The 19,516-nt window shown below is 44.8% G+C and overlaps 1 long non-coding RNA gene across 1 annotated transcript; it reads right to left on the bottom strand.

The window, feature by feature from the left end:
* Positions 1 to 2,906: 2,906 nt before the first annotated feature.
* On the bottom strand, positions 2,907 to 10,911 carry LOC149863699 (uncharacterized). The gene is made up of 3 exons (XR_016442606.1): positions 10,783 to 10,911; positions 3,225 to 3,382; positions 2,907 to 3,127 (listed from the first exon to the last, which is right to left on the bottom strand). It is a non-coding gene; the product is annotated as an uncharacterized LOC149863699 (long non-coding RNA).
* Positions 10,912 to 19,516: the final 8,605 nt, after the last annotated feature.

Raw genomic sequence — 19,516 nt, 5'->3', positions numbered from 1 at the left:
GACTGAAGCGTTAACTCTTCATGCTTCCCATTCACAGATCTTGCTCTCTCTCTCTGTCTCTTTCTCTGTCCCTCCCTCTTTATCATCTATGAGGTCAGAGCCATCCACCTGCCATAAACTTCACTGTAGACTGCGGTTTGTTTTTTTTTGCTTGTCAGATGTAAGCTTAACTCTGGGTTTTCCAATAGTGGCTCAATGAGTGATTTTTCTTAGTTAGTCTGGTCTTTTAAGAGGGCCTCAGTTAACCCCTAAGCTGTAAAATGATTCTTCAGTTTGTAAGTAACAAACTGTTATTAGTTTTCACCTCCTTTTTGAATATATCACTTCATATCTTTTACATGGAATGCTATACTCCTTAAATTCCTTTATTTTAGTTCCATATTTAGCCTCCATCAGGAGCTTCAGAACCAGCTCCTGTCAGCAGCAAACCTACTTTTTGCTGGCATTCATTGCTTGCAAATAGAAAATGAAGTATCATGTAAACCTTTTACAATTGTCCCCTAGATTTTTATAGTGTTAAGGCTGACAAATGATTAAAAAAATAATCACACTTAATTGCGAGATTTTAAAAAAATAGTTGCAATTAATCGCAATTTTAATTGCATAGTTAAAAACAAAAGTCCCCACCCCCAACCACCACCCAACAGCCCGGAGCCCATGTGCCCTGCAACTCCTCCCTGCCACCACCAACAGTGCACAGTCCCAATCCCGGCCCACCCAAGACTCACCCTGGCCAGAGCAGACTAGTTGAAACCCATGCAAACAGCCCTAACCCCGGTCTACCCCACACCTGCTTGAAACTCACCTGCCCATAATATCATAGTATCATAGTTGGTAGGGTTGGAAGGGACCCAAGCAGATCATTGAGTCCGACCCCCTGCCATGGGCAGGAAAGGTTGCTGGGGTCAAACAACCCCAGCAAGGTGATCATCCAGCCTCCTTTTAAAGACCCCCAGGGTAGGAGCCAGCACCACTTCTCTTGGAAGTTGGTTTCAGGTCCTAGCCACCCTGCCTGTGAAGTAGCACCTCCTGATATCTAGTCTGAATCTACCCTCTGCCAGCTTGTGACCATTATTTCTAGTCACTCCTGGTAGTGCTAGGGGGAACAGGGACTCCCCCCCAACGCCTGCTGGTCTCCTCTGACTAGTTTGTAACAGGCCACTAGATCCCCCATTAGCCTTCTCTTGTGGAGGCTGAACAGGTTCAGGTCTCGTAGCCTTTCCTCGTAGGGCCTGCCCTGCTGCTCCCTGATCATACAAGTGGCCCTCCTCTGGACCCTCTCCATGCTGTCGACATCCCTCTTGAAGTGCAGCGCCCAGAACTGGACGCAGTACTCCAGCTGCGGCCTCACCAGTGCTGCATAGAGGGGGAGGATCACCTCCTTGGACCTGCTTGAGATGCATCTGTGGATGCATGACAAGGTACGGTTGGCCTTCCTGATGAAGATGTTGAACAGTGCAGGCCAGAGTCCATGCTGAGCAGTGGCAGCAGCCAGGCAGAAGCTTCTGCTAAGCGCAGAGGAAAAGTGGCCTTCCCCCTCACCAATGCTGGACTGTTCTTGCTGTAGCCGCTTGGAGCCTGCGCCCGGGCTGCCCTGTGGCTCCTCTGCACTGCTACTGCTACCCCACTGGGGGGCCCAGAGGAAGCAGTGACAGGTGGAGAGGAGCTGCAGGGCACCCTGGACACAGACCCTGGGAAGCTGCAGTAAGAAGGGCCTGAAAGCGGTGAGGAGAGGGGCCACTTGTCTCCTGTGGTGAGCAGCACTTTCTGCCTGGCAACCGCTCAGCACAGGCGGGTGAACCTGGGGTGGGCCGGGGTCAGGCCTGTGCATACAGCTCCTGGTTGATCCAGAGCTGGTCCATTTTACTGGTCAAAACAATGTGCATGATTAAAAAAAATAACGTGTTCATTTGTTTTTGTTTTTGTATACGTTAACTATAATTAATTGACAGCATTAGTTTTAATACCTCTGGGTTTTTAACTGCTTCATTTCCCCACTAAGAATATGTTCTTAGATTACCATATTTTCTCACATATACACACATCTTTTCCCAAAAAAACAGCTGATAGAAGTTGGAATGTGCAGTATATGTAAGAAATACAGTAAGAGCAGGTTCTGCCACTTACTAGGTGAAACAAAAAGTAAAGCTGAAGCTATCTACAACAGAACAATGAGCAGGCTTGGCTTTCTAGCTGCTGCTACTCAGTTACTTAAAAGAAGAAAAGATCTTTTTTTCTTCATTCTGCCTTTCAAGAACAAGGTACATATTATATTATATTCTAGGTTGTAATATATGCAAGGAAATATGGTATTTTACTTGTGGTAAAGTTAATTTTACTGAACTTCATGTTAATCAGTGATCACTAAGAGCCAAAGTGTCCAGCAGATGTCTACTGATTCAGTGTCTAACTCACCAGTATTGTGTAATACGAGCCTCTGTACAACACAACAACCAGCTCTATCTGGCGCTTGCAAAAACTTCTTAAAAATACAATTCCTCCCAAGCTTTTATTCCTATAAAGCACAGCAGTCCAGCTTCTAAGCAGTCAGGGGCCATGTACCCCATGGGCCATACCAGCAGGAGCTGCATGCTGTGGGGGTCACAGGCTCCCTGGATGCATGCTACATGGTGGGCACTTCCCCCGCCCCTCCCATCATATGCATGTGCGTAGTCACCCTTTCATGTGGTGCCCAGCCTCACTTTCACCTGCCAGACCCTGGGCTTTCCTGCTGTGCTGCACCATACTGCAGAGCAGTTCCCCCAGCAACATGGGCTACACTGCATTGCCCCAGCCCTTGGCTGCTGCTGCAGTTGGAGCAATAAAGGTAGCAACAACCAGGTGGGAGCCTGGGGGCCACATGTTAACTAACTGCAGACAGTTAGCTGGACAACCGATATAAGGCATAAAGACTCTCAGAAGATCCCCCAAAACATATATATTAAACAGCACCACTCTCATGTCCCCTTTAGATTCTTGGGGTTTTGTGTCATTGTAATGGAACACTGAAATGTTTACTCGTATCTATAATGCGGTATGTCTTTGGACTGGTCGCGGAAGCTAGATGTTTTGTCACTTGATACGTGTAGTTTAATATTTGGTAAACTGACTCTCTTCTCTTTGATCACTGAATAAAATAAACAAATACATATTAGTTAATGCTAATGATGTTAAACAAAAGATACCCAATGAAATAGTCTATATAGTTCTAGTCAAATAGATACCTTTGTCCAGGTATCCAAGTTACTAGGAGTTCTGTTTCCTTTGTCCAGAGCAGTCAAATTTTCCTTATTTGCAGGCCAGCAGGGGGAGCTGAGAAATAAGACATCTTACCATGCAGGTCTCAGAATAGGATCTTGAGCGTAATTAGCTATATTCTGGTCTGAAGTAATACAGAAAAGAAGAGATTGGAGATTAACTCATTTAAAGAGGCATAAGCTTTTGTAGGCAACAGGCTACTGTGTCAGATGGTCTTGTAAATTTGATTCATCCTTTTATCTAAATTCTGCCAGGATCTGAACCTGGAAATAGGAAAAAAAGATTTTTTGCTTCCTTCGTGTTTTCCTTCATCTGTGCCAGCTGGCAGCCAATTCAATGGCAGGTACAAGCTTAGCTTGCATTCCATTTTTGGAGGAGGACAGCAATTTCTAATCAAGACTTCACCCAAAACATGCAGTTTCTTCTTTGGAAAAACTGTATAAAAGTTGGGTTGTAGAACAGATACACTGCCTGTGTATCCTGGGGAGAATCTGACAGTCAGTCTTACACTGTTCTGAAGGTATCACAGAAGACTGAGGCACCAGGCCATGTGGGTGAGGGCAGCTAACCCTCATTCTGTGATTTTAAGTCACCATGAGTGGAGTGTTCGAAGTAGGGAATGGGGTCAGTGATGTAGCCCCTTCAGTCACATTGTTATCTGATAATTTTATTATTTCTTGTATTGTTGTTTTATTAGATGCCTGTTACAGTTGCCTGATCCATGTGTACTTTGCAACTTTGATTACTTAGCACTTGTAGTTCTGTAGATCTGATAGCAATGCACTAATCAGGGGATGTGTCATCATGTCCTTTTTACAAATGGAGCAACTGAAACACAATGAGATAAGTGACTTGGCCAAGGACACTGAGCAAACAAATGACAGAACCAGGAATAATACAGTATAACACTCTCCTATCAAAACAAGAAAAGAGATTATTTCTAGGCCTGTAGATTAATAACTGTCCTTGCAAAAACTGTTTACCATGTGGGTTCCAGCCTGAAAAAAACAGGTGTGTCTTACATATCCAGTGACAGATTGCAAGGCTTGGGTTCCAGTGGATTTCCAGCAGGAGCAATTTCCAGAGCTGCAGACCTTTAATAGATAATACTTTGCTGACAACACCATCAAAGGTTTCCATGGGGACTGTCAGTTTAAATATACTTGCTGAGCACAACAGACCATAGGAGGCTATAAAGAAGCAGTCTCTGAGATGCCTGGCTGTGATGTAGCTCATATAAATGAGGTTGCTACCTCCCAAAATAAGAAGCCTTATTTCTCTTAGTTCCCCTCTTTCTCCTTCCTGAAGGCAATATTACTACAACTCCAGTGCTACTGGGTATATTTACATTAATATTTAAGACCAATCATAAATTGGCTCAACTGCCCTGAGCCACTTCTCTGCATCTGCATTTTACCTTGCAGTTGCTGTCTGTTGTTCTCCCAGTTATTTGAACAGAGCCCTTCTAGGAAACAGTCTTTAGGCTACTTATCTCTCCTTCTGTATTGACTCTAATTATAGGCAGTGGAGGCAGGAATTAAGCTGCAGAAGAGTAGAAGTCAGAAAGAGGGAGTTTGGGGATTGTTGCAGATGGACTTCCCCTGTTTGTAGCCTTCTGCAGCATTTCTCAATCTGTGGGTCATGACCCAAAAAGTGGTCTGCAAGAATGGTTGTGAACAAAAGTTAAAAATGGATCAACAAACTTAAAACAATGATTCTCCGTTAGAGGAGAAAAACGTGGGACACTAAGGCTTTTCGCTTGCAGGCTGTCAGAATTCTAGCTTTCAAGGGGCTGCTTGGGCCCCCCCATTCCCTACACCACCCCTCCAACACCACATACCTACTGCCTACCCCGCATACTTGGGGGCTGGAGCCTCAGGGCAGGGGGCAGGGGCTCAGGAGTGAGGGGCACTGGGTTGGGACTAGCCATCAATGTTTACAAATGGGTCCTTGTCCAAAAAAGGTTGAGAACCACTATTCTAGAGGCATGGACTAGGATGCAGAGCTGAGGAACTCAAGTTTAGTAAAGCTTTGGGAATCAGGATAGACTGCTATCAGCAGTCACATTTAGGGGTCTTCTGTGAGAATGGTTAGCAGTTACAAACTAAAAGACAGCCATAGGGTCAACCAAAATAGCAGTGTAGACAGATGCATAATAGTTCATTGCACGTTGTCAGCAAAAGAAAAAGAGGACAAGCCTCCACCTGGCATTTTTTTTAAATTACCAAGAAAAATACACAGACTTAAGGAGGCTTTCCCTTGTGTCCTTGACATGGAGTGGCCTTATCCTACAGGAGTTTGAAAAGGACCCTGCTGGGAGGGCCCCTTCTGCCACCAGTTCTGTAGGCAGCTTCTGCATGTCATCAGAGTGTAATATTGGTGAGGGACTGCTGCCTCCTCATTACTGTTGGAGAGTGGCAAATCCTCAGGCTGATTGATCTCTCCTCTCCTAGCTTGTCAGACTGTCGGGAGATTGCTGTTCAGGTACACACTCCTTTTAAGAATGGTCCCCAGCTGTCTTGCCTGTCATTTGGCTGGAATAGAATCTGCCCCTCCAACATGTTTAGGAGGCATTGCAGATGCTATCCATGAGTAATTCCCAGGGGCCATGGCTCTGAGAGATGGAAGGGCATGAGCAACCATGTAAAAATCACTTCAGAAGTTCTGGCTTAGGATAGTGTGCCACATGGGGGAAGCAAGGAGAAGCCTCCTGGGGTAGCTGCCACAGAAATAGCCAAGGGGTGAATAGAGCCTTTTGATAAGACTGTCTGAACTTCTCTCTTCCCACTGTGCATGGTTTAATAATTTCATACAGTAATTTGAGCTCAATTCTGCCCCTTTGAGAATATGTGAATGTAGCTTCAAGGTCTTGTCTGATTGTCAGAATGGCACAAATATGCCAGAATTCACTCTTTGATTTTTCACAGATTTAGTTGTGGGGGCCTTATTGGATATTTGCTTATAAGTAAACTTGTGGGTATGTGGTGGCCCCTTGATACTGGCTCTGTTATCACAAAAATATCTTTACAAAATCGCCTAACAGCAACTTGGGAAATCTCCCTGGCACAGGTAGAGTCTTTAATTTACCAATGAGAGCCAATATAGATAGCCCTGCATCACCCACAAAGGAGTTCTGTACAAGCAGCACATCGAGACATGTTAAGAAGAGAGTGGGTATGGCCAGGGCATTTTCATACCCCAGTATTCCCAGCTGCCAGAGGAACATTTAGAGTTGTTGCAGCTACTGTGTGAATTAGAGCAGTCCAGAGGTTACTCTAACCTACAGTTGGGATTAACACCACCCCCCAACAAGCTCCAGAATATGTGTTAAGCTACATTTTTTGTTGTTTGTCTGTCTAAATGAGTTTGCCTTTAGGAGGGAATTAAGCCATAGCTAGTCCCACGTATGCCATTTATTTTTTTTTGCAGTATGACTCATACTTGGCTTCTAGGCACTAGCCATTGTCCCTATTCATTTCTTCACATAAAATAACTGTTAATCATCCTAAGAACTGATGCAAACGGCTCTATTTAAATTTCATCCATGTTTGTTCATATCCCTGCTGCTTAAACTAACATCTCTTGGAATAAATACAAAATCTATTTATTTTGATTTTTCTTTTTCCCAAAATACACGGAAACACAGCACTACGGTGGCTTGAGTAAGGCATGGAATGTTTTGCCACTTAAACAAGTCATTACCTTTTCACTTCATGCCTTGCAAAAGTATTTGAGATATTAATGGCCAAAGGACAGTTTTGAACAATTGAGTATTATTGTCAGGATTTTGGAATGGAAATAAGCCATTTGTTTTTTATAGCTGGGACACAGGGAGATGAATGTCTCCTGGTCAGTTATGCAGGATAACTCAGTTCCCACCAACTTTCTTTTGTCCAGTAGCATAACAGGGTGGGAGACCTGCCTTGGATACCAACTTACAAGGGGTGCAAAATTAGTGGCTGTTAGTATTGCCACCCCATCTACTGTCACTGCCGAGGCCACTGCCTCTGCCCAGGTCACAAAAATGGCTTGTTATGCTTCTGCTCTTGTCATGGTGTTGACCATTTCCACTGCAGATAAACATATCAGGACCCTTGCAGGATATGCTCCAGCACCTCTCAGGAATCAACTTCTTGATTATGAATTTCAGTAATTACACATGTAAATCCCTTTGGAGAAATAAAGAGCTAAAGATTTGCCAAAAAATTACCAGAAGGCCTTGTTAGTGCCAAATCTGTGGAAGGTCATACAAACAGAAGTTCTCAGACCATTTTAGTCTAGGTACCTGGAAGTCTGGAAATGCTAGGGGCCATTAGAGCCACATTTCCTGGCATGGCTCATGTCAGACAGTACAGCTGTGTGAAGCTTTAGGCGCTGATTCAATTCAGAGGAGATTCAGCCCAACTCGGTGGCCAAATTTCCTAATCTGAATCGAATCAGGAGACCATAAGAAGGTCCAAATTGATTCAGAAAAGATTTGGAGAGCTTCGGAGATTCAGGCAGTCCCCCTCACTACTGCAGGGAGCCGGACCCAGATGCCATCCTGGTAAGTAGAGGGCAGGGGAGGGGGCTGAAGGAGGGGGGAATGAACTATGAGGAGACACTCACCAGGCCCCATCCCCTTTCTCCTCCCCCAGCTCCCCTGAGCACCCCCAATACCCACCCACTTTCCCAGCCCCACCATGGCTGTCCCACCTGGCCCCAGTTCCCAGGTCTTAAAAAAAAAAAGCCTCCACTCACCAGCTGCTGCAGTGGCCACTGGGGCTTCTGGAGGCTCATGGCAGAGCTCCCCCAGGAGCATGGGGCAGTGGGGTACAGAGGAGATTGTCCCCTGCCTGGCAGGAGCCGGTGAGTCTGGGGCATTTTTTTTTTAAGAGCTGGGAGCTGGGGCCAGGCGGGGCAGCCAGGGGGAGGGAGCTGGGAGAACAAGCAGGGGATAGGGCCTGTCCAATTCAGAGATCTGGCCAATTCAGCAGCACCCAAATATCTGAATCAGATTCAGCCAAATTGATTTAGGACAGTGATTCGAATCACTAAATCAAATCACTGTCCCCCAAATGGGCCAAATCTGAATCCAAAGCAAATACTAGTCACTTCGCACAGGCCTATCAGATAGTATCTTATACGAATATCTGAAGTTCATAGTTCCAGAGAGATCCTATATTTTCTGTTGTGAGTTATATCAGTGCCTTTATCTGAGCTCATCAAGTGTTATTCCATAAGTGGCTAATATTAGTGTGGTATTTACTTCAAACCCCACTTTCTGTGGTGCCTTACTTTCACTAGTTTTAGGCAGTCCTGAAATCACAACCACAAGAAGCAGATTCTTCTTGTTTTTTATGAGTATTGTCTGAAGTTTGGGCTCTACTTTACCCAATAGTTTCTGGAGGGTTTTATAAATTATTTATGCTCTGTTTCTACCTTGTCAATTTTCTACACATCATGATCAGTAACGATTATGTTTCGTTCAATACAGAAGAAGCCAGGAGCAACTGGAGCCACCTTATTCAAGGGGGGCATGTGCCCCCCCAGCGACCAGTTAGTGACCAGGCCGGGGGGGGCACCCCCCATGGCCAATCTCACTGATGAGTGGGGGGGTCCCACCCCACCCCCTGGCCAGTGCTCACAGGGGGGACACCGGCGCTCCTGCCCGCCTCCCCTGTCCATTGCCTGAGCAGTGAGCATGGCCAGTTGGGGTGCACCAGCGCTCCCAGAGGGTGCACGTGCACCCCCTATGCGTCCCCACTGGAAGAAGAATATATTATTAGGTAGTCATGTAGAAGCAGGGCCTCCAATTTATGTGAATTGCATTTACTTAGATGTTAGACCCTTTGTAAATCTCATTATAATTCAGAACTGGTGCTGTGGTGACATTCTTTTAAATTCCTCTTAGTGTTTCTCTTGATGTTCTTTTTACTGTTGTTCTGAACTGTCCTCAAATAGCATTCTGAGAAGAGAACTTAATTAGAGATGAATTTTCTTACATATATATTGACACACCCATGAATCTCTATAATGCCTCTTTGGCTTGATCTTTCCAGTTGTCTTCATCTTGTTTGATCTGGTCACACACCTCTTTTATTGTTTCTACAATATCTAATTTCATAGAGCCTGATTCAGCATTTATTTCTGTTCACTTGAAGGTTGTTTTCATTGGCACTTTGCACACCATTAAGAAGTCTCTCTTAATTAATATTTCCCCGAAAAGGAAACAAATCTGCAGCAATTTCTTCCACTTCATCCACAGCTGACATACTATGCTTTGGTTCACCTCAGGTGCTCAAACAATCCTGGAGGGCACTTGTTTAAACATACGTTTATCAAAGGTGGAGTTGAAGATACAGGGGGGTAGGTTGTAGCCATGTTGATCTAAGGACATAGGCAGACAAGGCTCTTTGGGTAAATCTAATATCTTTTATTAGACCAACTCAAATAGTTGAAAAAAAATCTTCTTAGCTAAGAAGAATTTTCCAGCTATTTGAGTTGGTCTAATAAAAGATATCAGATTTACTGAAAGAACCTTGAGCTGAAGATACAGAATTTGGCATTTTCTGCTTTGAATCAGGCTTGCCAAAACCCTTGAATTGCAGCTAATTTTTTAAATTTTGATGTCTACCTGTGGCCAGCTCATTGCTTTGTTTAAAATAAACAAAGAAGTTACTGTCAGACCCCCAAACATTTACACTGGGTCAATCTCAGAGCTCGTATACAGTCATAGGTGAGATTATATATTAGTATAATTTATGCAGTTCAGAAAAAGTGTCTGTGTACCTGTGAGATCGTGGTCTAGCAATTCAAGCCTGAACTCCTGGATTCTAATTTCAGTTCTGCAACAGGTACGCTGTATGACCTTAGACAAGGTGTTTAATATATGTGCTTCAGCTTTCTTATCTGTAAAATTAACATATATTTTCCTATCTCATAAATTGTTGTGAAGGTTAATTGATTATACAATAGTTTGAAATATGGACTAAAAGTTTCCTGCAGAGCATTATTGCTTTGGTCTTCGTATACCCAGTATTTCATTGTGTGTGTGTCCCTCAGGCCAAATTTAGTTAAAAATAAAGGAAAGGACATAAAGCAGAATTTAGTCTGAGCTGTTTACCAAGCTACTCTCCCCCTGTACACAATCCCCTCAAATGCCCTTGAAAGAATCAGTTCTCTATGCCAGCTTTCATCTGCTCTGTTACTAGGTTCTTTTTTTTTTGCAAAAATGGCAAAGTTGTGTCATCCTAATTAATTTGCTGCAATATAATGAGGGGTACACTAAGAAAGCAGGAAGAAGGAGGAGGACGGACAGCAAGAAAAAACACTTGTTTATTAACAAGTGGGAAAACTTACTTAGAAAAAAATGTTAATAGAAAAATTATTTAGAAAAAAATGTGTGCTTATAAGACTGTTGAAAGCAAATTGAGCCTTTTATGGTATATACTTTGCACACGGTCAAATATGAACAATGAAAACAAGATTCAGAAAATAACATTAGAAGAGAATGCAGCTGAAACAGACCACAGAAATCCTTACCTTTTCCAATGCCTTTGAAATGCACGATTATATTTCTCCCCTCTCCTCTATGTGTTCTGTGGACAGTTGGCACATATTAAACAAGTGCAGTGCTGGAGAGAGTGGTGCAGTGCGACGAGTGCAGGGAAGTCATTTGGTTCAGTGCAGGGATCGGGGAATGTTCTGTATGCAAACCCTGTAAACTAAATTCTGCTTTCATCACGAAAATTCTGAACTAACCATACTAAAGTCAGTGGTATAATTTGGTTTATACTGGAGTAAATGAGATCAAAATTTGGTACAAAACATCTCATTTTTGGACTGAACAGAGCTAGCACAGGGAGTTCACTTTAATAAAGGAAACATTACTCACGTTTGCCAAGAATGTATTTGGAACAATGTCTGTAAAACATATCCAAGTTTAAAATATTATCAATTTCTTTATTTCTGGGACAAGGAGTTTTACTCTGCACTAACTGTCACTTGCTTTGAGGAAGGAAAGAGAAGCTAACATGCTTCACACTGTTGCTACCCAGGTTAAGTACAGACTGTCAAAAAACCCAAGGCTCAATCAATTCATCTTTGCAGGTTAGTCTAAGCCGGGGTGGGCAAAATGCGGCCCGCAGGCTGGATGCAGCCCACCAGGCCATTTTATCCAGCCCACGGAGCCCATAAAAAAATCTAGAAAAAAAATATTAATCTTCCCCTGGGTGCCTGTCATGCAGCCCTCAATGGCTTGCCAAAACTCAGTAAGTGGCCCTCTGCCCAAAATAATTGCCTGCCCCTGGTCTACGCTATGTAGATTAAACTGATAAGCAAGTGAACAGTCATCCACTTTTGATTCCAGAAGTGCAGCCATGCATGTGCCTGCAGCGGTCCAGGCCAGAAGCTGGGGGGTGCTAGACCATGCCTCTCTGCTCAACTGGAGCAGGCAGCATGCACCAAGGGTAGCCCCAGGGGCGACACATAGGGGGTGCATGGGGTACATATGCACCCCCTGAGAGCGCCAGAGCACCCGCTGTCAGGCCATGCTCCCTGTGTAGCCAGCAGGCAAAGGGGCAGGCAGGAACACAAGTGCCCCTTCTGCGAGCACCAGCTGGGGAGTGGGGCCACCAGCAAAACTGGCCATGTCTCTTCTGGAAGTGGCCACAGAGCTCCAGAAGCAGCTGCTTTTATGGTGAGCTGCTTTTAAAGCTGCTTTTATGGAATCGGCTGCCGGGAGACCCTTTTTTTGGGGTTTTTTTTTGTTTTTTTTGTTTTTTTTAAAAACCTTTTATTACAAAAACTGACACTATCAAACACATTAAGAAAAACAACAAAGAAACGAAACACACCTGAGGTTTCACAAAGTTAATACAAACTCACTTTCACAAAGTTTCCTAACGTTCACAGAAGAAACAATAGCACTTGTGACTTACTGAAAACCCCATTTAGAAATCATTTAACTTGCTTCTTATATAATTCCAAGTTCCCTCACCCACTCTTGGAGCCCCTTATCCATTTTATCAGAGGGGAAAAAAAGGAAAACAGGCACTATTAAACACATTGCTGCTCGATTTTCGTTTGAGCCCCCCACCACGACGGTCCCACCTCCCAGCGCTTCTCCAGATAGCCATAATTTCTCCCCCAGGGGATCCCGCACTCCTGTAGACCCAACACCTGCGCGTCCAGACCTTGTAAGGTGGTCTACATTGACTCCCATCTCTGTCTCCCATATATACTTCTTACATTTAAGGATGCTATAGTCAACGCCATCATGGCTATTTTCCAGACAAAAGCCTACTTCGTTAAACATCCGTTCCGCTACTGGGATCTGAGCTGTCTTCCCCCACTTTCCGCATCCCCGTGGCCCTAGCCAGATGTTTGATCGCAGTCGGGCTGAGATAGCCACAAACGTCCACTCTCCCAGACTCCTCAACCTCTCGTCCCTCCACCAGCAGCTCCCCGCTCTTCCCCTTGTCTCTTTCCTGTGCAGTCCCTTCTGTCTCCTGGACCATTCCCCTTTCCTCCTCTATTCTCTTTTTCATAGGTTTAACCCTCCGCTTCTTCTTTCTTTTTACAGGGGAGGGTTCTTTCCCCTTCTCCCCAGACAGGTCCAAGTCCATGGTTGCCGAGTCCGATTCGTGTGCCCCTTCTCCCGCTGCCTCACTCTGCGCCTCCTCCATGTGTTCCTCTCCTCCTGACTCCAAAAGCTGGTCAGCCGCCTCGATCACATCGTGTCTCTGTTCTGCTTCCGGTGTTTCCTCCACTAGGAAGGTGTCTACATCCAGGTTGGTGGACTCCGCCTCCTCTGGTTTTTCTTTATCCCTCTCCTCTGCTGCGTGTGACTCTCGGGCTTTGTTCGCGTAGGACAGGGGGCACTGGCGCTGCAAGTGCCCCTCACCTCCACAAACAGTACATTTCAGCTCCTCTTTACAGGCTTGTGCCCGGTGCCCCCTGCCGCCACACCTATAGCAAACTGTCAGGCTACAGAAGGCCGCCAGGTGTTCTGCCAAGCCGCACCTGCTACACAGTTTCAGCTGGCCATGATAAGTCACATATCCACGGTAGGGCCCTATGGACACGACAGAGGGCAGGTGTCTCACCGTGCCGGGGTGTCTGGGGTCTTCGTCCAGGATGACTCCGGCTCTCCATGCCCTGGTCCACCCCCCTGGCCAGCAGGATCCCCCGGTTGCTCACTGGTGCCTGAAGGGGCACATGCCTCCCCTGACTCAAGAGGCACCAGACACCCATGGCTAGCCCACTTCACAGAACCATGGGGCAGTGACAGCACAGGACCCAGGCCCAGGGTACAGCGGTGTTTCAGCCCCGTATTGTCACAACCTCATGATCCTGACTTCTGCCCTCCCTTCCCACTCTTGGACACTACTCCCTGCTCACCCACAGCCCCATCCCACTGCCTGGCCGAGCACACCTTGCCTGCAGGGGTCCCGGCCTTTCTCTATGGAGACCCTGCCCACCTGCCTGCTAGGGTTGCCAACTCTGACAGAAGCTGTTCTGGGAGATTATTTTTCCAGCATGACGTAATGTCATTAATTGTACTGTTCAACTCATTTATAATATCAGTCTCCTGGGTTGCTTCCAGTACAGGCATCCCCCACTTAACACTCTTAATTGGTTCCAGAAAAACCAAGCGTTAAGCAGAACCACACTAAGCAAAACCCATTTCCCCATAGGAATTCAGGTAAACCGAAATAATTAGTTACCTCCATTTTTGCTGCCTCTTCCCACCCCTCTGCCTGCCTGTTGGCCTCTCCAGCCACACATGCCAGCCCACACGTGCCAGCCCTGCGCTTCTGCCGCTCCACCCTGGGCCCCTGCCAGCCCTGGCTCTGGGCACTGGCAGAGGCCCCGCACTCACACCTGTCCCCATCCTCCTCGCTGCTTCTCGCTGCTGCTGCTTCTCCCCACCCCCCTGTCCACCAGCTGCTCTGGCACTGTGTGCCAGCCTGGGCCCTCACTCCTGCTGCTCCGCCCTGGGCCCCTGCCAGCCCTGGCCCTGCAGCACCAGTGCAGACTCCATGCTCATTCCCACCCACCTACTTGCTGCCACTCACCACTCCTCGCCACCACTGGTCCTTTGCTGAGCACTATAGCGAAACTGGCTCAGCGCTAAGTGAAATCAGGTACTAATTTTAAATGAGCGGCTATAGCGAAACAGTGCTAAATGAAACTGCATTAAGCAGGGGTTGCCTGTAGTCACCAGGAGATCGCTGCCAATTCCTGTAGACTCTCAGCCAATCCAGGAAGGTTGGCAAGCCTACTGTCTGCTCCATCCAGCACCCCAGGTGGTGGGTGTGGGGTGGATGGGCTGGGGTGAATAGGCAGCAGGGCCAGGTCCAACAGTGGCAGAGACACCAAGCTGCAGCAGCTGGAAGGAGCCACCACTGCAGGGGCTGCTGGGAAACATAGTCCCTGCCACATGCCCAGATCCAGCCCATGGCCTGTATTTTGCCCACCCCTGTCCTAGATGATCTGCTACCACATAACTATTAGCTCTAACAGAGCTGCTACTTTTTTCCACTGCCCCTTCTGTCTTCACATCCTGCCCATCATCCTCCCATCTTGGAGTCATTTTAGGGTATGTCTATATTGTAGTTACAGTGAACTAATCTGAACAGAGCTGCTGAAGAGACTGCTATCAGCACCTAAGCCATTTAGTCTAAAGTTAGTTCAGGTTTCTTCAAACCATACAGCACAGCATATATCTACATAAACTTCAGCACAGATATATCTACATATTCTTTCCTCACTTTGCCCCAGCCCACCCAAACTTTTACCAATGTTTGTTGCTCCCTTCTCCACATTACAGAAATCTGACCCTTCCTTTCTCTCCTCATGGATAAATCATGTGTCCACATGTTGGCCACTTCGTCTTAACTACTGCAGCTCTTCCACTCTGGCTTTATGATTCAGTATCATTCAGTTTGGCCTTCTCTCTTATCCATTTAAAAAGCAGCCAGTAAAATTTTCTTGTCCAATGAGATAACGTCACTTCCCATTCTGACATCACTTCCTGTCCCAATTCGAACTTCTTGCTCTTCCTTTACAATCCTGCCCAGTTCTGCTGCAGCTCCAGATCACATTTGTGATTTTGTTTCTTATTATATTTCCTCTAGCTGCCTTTGTTTCAACAACATCACCAGCCTTAAGGCCTCCTTTTTGTCCTGTTCCTATTACCAGTGTCAGGCCTCATTCCATGCCAGCTATGATGCATTCAGTGTAGTCCCATTTCCAGTCTACCACACACTCTCACCTCCTCACTCAACTGCTCCTAAGGACTCACTGTCATGGGCCTACAAATACTAACACTCATTAGTTAACAGAGAGGAAATGAGGCAGAGGGGGAATAAGTGAAGACAGGTTGCAGTCAGTGTCTTCCTTTGATTTTCACAGTTTCTTTTTTGAGACTGATTTTTGTAAAGTCTTATGTGCTGGGCTTGTTTCTTTATTGCTGACACCTCAGTAGGAGTTACTGAACTTCGATGGCCTTTCAGAGTCTTCTTGGTAGTGAGAAGAAGCCACATGTCTTTCTGCTTTATTTTTTATATACAGATGAACATTATTAGGCAGAAACGGAACGAATAATCAAAGAAAGTAAAATCTGTTTCTCTCTTTTTGTTTATATGGACCCCATTACCACAGTATCTGAGTGTCTAAGAACATTGTTGGATGGAACAAAACAGTATTATTGACTTAAGATTGAAAATATCAATATAATAAATCAATATATTCATTAAAATACTGTACATTTAAGAAGTTTTTTCTTTTTCTATAATACTCTAATAAAATACTACTTGCTCAAGGTTTTATTTATAAAAAATCAAGGATGGTGATGCTAGTTTTCTCTAGGAATCAGTATATATATTTAGTGAAATGGTAGCTGTTCACTATATTTTTATAAGCATTTTTAAAAAATGGCAGTCTAAAATCTTTGTGAAAGTTGTTTTGAGTGAGGACAACTGGAGATTCATGGATAACTAGATTGTCGGTAATTGTAAGCATAATGAGACACTGTGACTTTGATCCTTAGTTTGGGCTGAAGCTGTGGAACAAGTTTTTCTCTTATAGAAACGAGAGATGAAGCTTACTATAATATAATTGACATTGAGGCTGCCAGCCAGATGCTTAGCTGGAAACCTTGGCCATTGCTCTGACCTGAATATAAACTAGCCAAGCAACTATTCATGGAGGAAAGGCAAAACGTTTTGGCATTTCCTCTATTCCCGGAAGAATTAATTATGTGATCTTTTTGTTCTGTCATAATATTTTAATATGAAAATGCTCAGTTTTGTCAGTTGTTCCATCAACATTTCCAAGTCAGAGGGCCAGGAAGTATAAAATACTCAAGCATCCCTTAATAGCAGCCTTTGCCTCACCACACATTATATTAAATTAAAAAGAGCCAAGGCAACCTCTCAAATTTAGGTAGCTGATTTCTCTCTAATCTCTGCATTTTTCTTCTTCAGCTTGCTTGCTTGCTCTCTCTCTCTCTGTCTCTTCTCAGCACCTCTCACAGTGAAAGAGATATCCCCACCCCACAAAACCTTGTGGAGTCCTTCCAAGAGTCTGAGGAGCTTAGTGGAAGGTCATATTATTTCCTCCCTCTGCTACTTAGCCACAAAGCTATCCTTCCTTTCTGAGGATATCTGTACTACAGTGTATATTCATTTCTGTGCAAGTTTTCGCCAAACTAGCCTATCTCAAGTTGTCCACACATAGTGCCATATGTGTCCTACACCCTCCATAACTGTATCCTTATGGTCACTCCAGATATGCCTGGCATTAGGTTTGTGGAAACATACCCCAGATTTCTCAACACCACACAGACAAGACCCTTTTTAGGAGTTCAGTTGTGGTGTTCTGTGAGCTAACTTTTCTTTCTTTCACAGCCCCTACATAGTATGGAAGTTATTTTAGCTCACCATCTCATTTAGCTGAGGGTCTTCAGGCTCTAGACACTTCTAACTTCTGTGTGATCGCTGAAGGATCAAACCATGGATTAATTAAATGAGGTGTTCTTGATTTCAAGCTAGCTGTTCATGATGGGTGGCAGGTGCTCCCAAGTGACTCTTGATGGCCTTTTGGGCCTTTTAGAAATGGGGAAGCTTCGTTATCTAAGAGGATGAGTATGATGCATTCAAGACAATTAGGGCAGACATGATGGCCATAATTTTGCCAGGATATGGATTAGATCTGGTATTTACCCAAAAGAACAAGCAGGAACTTTGTGCCTTGTTAATAATATTGTGATCAATAGGTTTCTGGGATTCTCTACTATTTTGGGAGACACCACATACCCTATTTGGCCTTGCTCATTAAACCAACAGGGCTTGGAAAAGCAAATTCAAGTACATGCTTAGAACTGTTTGCATGTGAGTATGGCGTATGCCTTCCATCTGACTGTGAAGCATATGAACAATGTCTGCTGAGCTGAAATAAGTATTTATGTATCAAATGAACACAGAATACTAATAGCTTGTTAGCCCAGTTCAGGAACCTGAAAGTTTGCCCATCAATACTAGAATAGGCACACAGGATATAAAAGATACCATATGTGCCACACAGAGTGATGTCAATGAGTAATTGACTGGAAAAGCATGTCACACTTGCCTGATTAGATTTGACAGGAGGGGACAGGGAGCAGGCTGCTGAATTTTTTTTTTACTTTGCATGTTGTTTTGTTTAGGTGGGGCTGCTATAATAATTCTGTGATGTTACCTCTACTGTCTAAATTATAGGGATCTGCCAGCTATGAGCTATTATTTTTATTTTTACAATGACTTGTTGCTTTGTTTTTATAGTGTGTAGGGGGCTTCCTGTTATATTGGGAATAACTTGTTCTTGTATATGAATTTTAGGTCTGTGTTAGCTGTAGGCTTTTGTTTTTGATTTTTGAGATAAGGAGACTATTTATCAATTTGATTTTAAATGTGCATTTATAAGTTTTGTGTCAGGAGTTTCATGTACTTTTGGTTTGAATTATTTATATGTTCTGCAAGTTTAATAGAACCTTTCTGCTTTGGGAACATTATTAAAGGTAAAGTAAAAGTTTGTTAGAGACCAATATAATGAGGTAAACAATAGAACAGTACAAGCAGAGCAACTGCCTGTTGACTATTTAAAGTCATTTTTAAAGTGGTAGACCAGTGCAAATATAAGAGAGAGAGAGAGTGTTATTAAAAAGTAATCAGGGCTCATAGGCTCATTTTGCTTTTTCCTCTACACCAGTATGGCTACAACCTGGATACTGGTGTTTATTATTGGAGTTTGTGCAAAATATTCAAAGCTGGTAACTCAAAGTAATGTAAATAAAACCAAAAAACCAAAGTCAGGTAAATGTAATAAAAACCTGCAAGCAGCCTCAGAGATAGTGGTATCAGCTGTTTGCGGTGTCTCTTGTTTTGTTTTTCCCTGGCATGCCTTCTGCAGAGTTGCACAGGAACTGGGAGGTACCTGCTCACTCTGGTTCCTGGAACTGTCCATTAACATGCAGCCCCAGAGACTGCAGTGTTTGCAGTTTATGATCACAATCTGGAGATGAACAGGTTTGGACACAGGCAGATGTGCTGGAACAGCAATGAGCTCGGTGCTGGGATCTTGAAGAAATGGTCCATGAGCATCAAGTCTTTTCCATCTGTCTTCCCATTCTGCCCTGGCTCACTGGAATCCTGGTGCTCTTCACTCCCCTCTTGCATTTCTGGTACCATGCCATCCATTAATTTTTATTTTGCTCACAGCTGAACTATTATTCCAACCACCCTTCTGGGTGGGAGGCTTAACCCTTCAGCTATTGAAATGCTTTGTGAAGAAAGACCCTTAGGGCCTTGCATGGGCAACTGGTACCTCCTGATTCTGGGGGTACATTAGTGGCTGATCACCAACCAGAAGTGCCACTGGCACTTCTCTTGGCACCCCCACATTCTCAGGGTGGGGCCCTGGCCATCATCCCCCACTCCCTGGCCAGCAAGGGCCAATCTCACGGGGGGCACGTGCTCCCCCGGGTCCCCACTGTGTGCCACTTGTGGGACCTTGCTATACTTTACATTGCAAGTTGAAATGTTTTCAGCTTAGTGGTGTTCGGCTTAGCAGAGCAATCACACCTTAAAGTGAAAAACCATCTCTCACTGTCATTTATGTGAACAGCCATGAACGACACGGGCCCCCAGCAGCTGGGGGGGCACAGAGGTGGCGGGAGCATGGCGGTGGTGGCAGGAGCGGTGGGAGCGCAGCATTGGTAAGCGGGGATCACAGA

Source organism: Crocodylus siamensis, chromosome 5 (assembly GCF_052110815.1).
Source record: "Crocodylus siamensis isolate JL-2025a chromosome 5, ASM5211081v1, whole genome shotgun sequence".
In the NCBI taxonomy this organism is placed as follows: domain Eukaryota; kingdom Metazoa; phylum Chordata; order Crocodylia; family Crocodylidae; genus Crocodylus; species Crocodylus siamensis.
The sequence above is the reverse complement of the archived record's forward strand: the minus strand, read 5'-3'. Positions and strand labels throughout refer to the sequence as shown.